The sequence below is a fragment of the Citrus clementina genome, unplaced genomic scaffold (genome assembly GCF_000493195.1).
Source record: "Citrus clementina cultivar Clemenules unplaced genomic scaffold, Citrus_clementina_v1.0 scaffold_8, whole genome shotgun sequence".
Taxonomy (NCBI): Eukaryota; Viridiplantae; Streptophyta; class Magnoliopsida; order Sapindales; family Rutaceae; genus Citrus; species Citrus x clementina.
The window spans coordinates 9149940-9153197 of record NW_006262022.1 but is presented as its reverse complement, the minus strand read 5'-3'; positions in this window follow the sequence as shown (position 1 = coordinate 9153197).

The following is a 3258-nucleotide window of genomic DNA, read 5'->3' as shown; positions in this document are numbered from 1 at the left end:
AAATAAGACGTTAATATGTTTATACTTATATTCATTCTTTCTTTTTCTTTATTTTTTCAAATAAAAAAATTATTTTACCTTTTTGGTTTCTCTGTATACTGGTGCAAGTGGGTGCTTGAGTTTCTTAGTACATATAAACTAACGAGTTACCTAAAATGGTTTTAATGTCAAACAATTTCAGGAGTCATTTGTTAAGGATGACTTTACTGCATAACATCAGATATTTTATTAGATAATATTTATGTGAAAAATAAAAATTTTCCTGCAAGTCCTTAGAAGTGGTGAACAGAGGATTATGTAATTTAGCATTTTAGTCAAGTGCTTTATCAGGAATCTCACAATGCGCAGACTGTGAGGCTGAGAAGGATGACGAGCCGGTTGAGGTGTTTTGTAAAATGGCGGCGAAGAATTGCATATGTTCTGTACTTTGACTAATTGATAGAGGTCTAGTAGAGGTTAAGTGAAGTTCTTGAAGTTTTTGAACAGCCGAAGAAGAGTTTGAACAGGAGGCGCATACTTGCAATGCTCTTTTGGGGCTTAGTGTTGGTCAATGAGGATGCATATAAGATGATGGACGAGATGGGAAAGTGTGGCATTGGTCCGAATTCTCGACTTTATGATATAGTCATTTTCTCATCAACTAACAGAGGCTAGACGAATTAAAGAGGCTTACTCAGTTTTTCAGAGAGCAGTAGTAAGCCACCTAACCCAGCCAACTCTGAGTACCTATGAAATTTTTAGGATGCTTTGCAATCAAGACCTTGTAGATATGGCAATGAGGATTTGAGAACTGATGAAGTCAAAGGGCGTGCTTCCTAGAATGCACATTTTATTTTGAATTCACAGTCTAAACTTGGGATTACTCCCATTTCAATTTTTTTTCCCCGGATAGCACATAAAATGGTTAGATGCAAGAATGGAAAAAAATGAGACAAGTCAAAATATTGCCCCAGTATCAAGCTTCTGTCAACCTTTTACCAGTCTGTGTCTTTTGGCAAGCTAAGTAATTGATCAAAGGAGACGCTTCTGGTAGAAAGATATGAACCAAAACTTCACTAACAAAATCAAAAACTCTGAAGAAAACATCTCACGGCATAGCTTTTGTGATTTACAAAGCCAAAAATACGAAGAAACAGAGAAGACAAAGCCACAAAAGTTTTTCTGATTTTCTGATCTGAGATGATTGCGACATATTATTCAGGTAGAATACCTTCAACACCATGAATAAACGTCCAGTCACTCCGATACAAGTTAAGCGACAAGACTAGCTAATCAAGAGACAAGTCCTTGCGAGTTTGCTTCGTATTGATCTTAAACCGTCCAAGAATGCTGTTCTTGACTGAAATCAATCAAATCATGATATGAAATCTTGCAAGGAAACATAATATTTCAACAGAGTACCTTGGTTAAGTATCCACTATAAGATCATGCCAGCATTAAGAAACATTAATATTTCAGAAGTTTTAGAGCACATGAGTTTACTTCATCAAACATAGCATGCTCTTTCCACAGAACAATTTTTTATAATTTCCTCTGCCTTTCGAGCTCTTCCACTGGAACAATTAGTCATGAATACATCAAAGTGCAACATATCTTAAGAAAGTTTCATGCCCTCTAAAATTTCTTATGTACACTAAAAATTTTCATGTACTCTCAAAATTTTCATCGAAACCTAGCTGGTTCATATAGCTGGACCGACCTTGTTATATCTCAAAATTTTCCCGCACAATCAAAGAGATAAGAAAAGTTTTGACTCTGGACTACCAAGCTAAAGTGTGTGTGTATATCTATTGTCATGCTCAAGTTTGGACGTCAGCACCGAGGAAGCCAGCTTATAAATTCGTAAACATGGAGGTCTGGACCTACGTATTTTCACACATATGTATATGTTGATGAAGAGTGAAGCTAAAATCAGAAATTATAATCGAGTCCAACAAGTCAGATATATAGTCAGAAAGTATCTGCCTCGTCGTATAGTCTTCAACGACATGTCGGTTGGTATCTCGTTTGGTATATACGGCATTAACTCAATGTTGTCTGGGGTGGTGAGTGAGGCACATGACTTGTCACATGCGTCACTTAAATCACTTATATATATATATATATATATGAGACTTGACTGAACCTTCACAGCCTTCCCACTTGATATCCCGTCTTCCTTATCTCGTGCAATTTAAGGGGAAACAACTACGGGCATCGAACTTACACGCACTCTATCATGCATAACAACACTCCTCTCCTTTTCCTATGGAATTTGCAATATTTTCATTTCTTCACTGGGGCCATTCTAAATCAAATTCCAACTGGAACAGATAGGAACCAATAGAAGGCAACTGCTGGAGCGAAATACTCATTGCTGTCTATCCCCAACCTAAGGAAGGGCATTCGAAGAGTAGTATTGTTTTGAGGGAGGGACAGCGTGGTTGACGAGCCACTACGAGGAGGCGACTGGACTGGAGTGCTTTTATCAAATGATGCATGTGGCTGAGCCATTCCCATTCCAACTGGTTGCCCAAACGAGATTCTTCAGATAGCGGAGAAAACCATTTCTCTAAAAAATAGAGGCTCGGTAAATATTTCAGTTGTATCTCCTTTTTTTATCTTCGAATGGTTGAGTTTTATCTAAATTTGTGCTGAATTGCTCATGGTTTATGACGCAAAATATGCAGTAATATAATTGCTCTGTGTGCTGGTTTTCTTATGCTTAAATCTTAAGCCTTAGAATAAATAAAGATACCATCGGCTGGTGCTATGACAAAACTACTGGATTGATGAGTGCAATTGCTTAGCCTTGGTGCTCTATTCGTAAGAGTAGCCACTTCATGTGAATTGCTAAAGTGTAAGACTGAATCCTGAAACACCCCTTTATCCTGCATTTACCCATTTTTGGTGAACAAGCTTTTCTGCTTTTGAGAACATATTGGTGAGCTTTTTCTTAGTCATATTTATTTATTTTTCATATTAGTCTTAATATAATGCAGCATGAACTTGGTTCAATGTCTGTTTTAGCTGATCCTTTGAGAAAGCATGTCAGGTTGGATCATGACGCTGAGGCCCAAGCAGCATCCTGTTGTGTAAGTATATTTTCATTTCTGCATAAAGATGAAAATATTACATTTGCTAGAGTGACTTTATTACAAGTCCTTTTCCAGCTTCTGGCCCATCTTTTGTACTTACGCAGGTGTTACCATCCTATAGTTGCTACAATAGACATAGCTAAAATGTGAAGTATTTGGAAAATGTCTTTTAGTTTGTGCA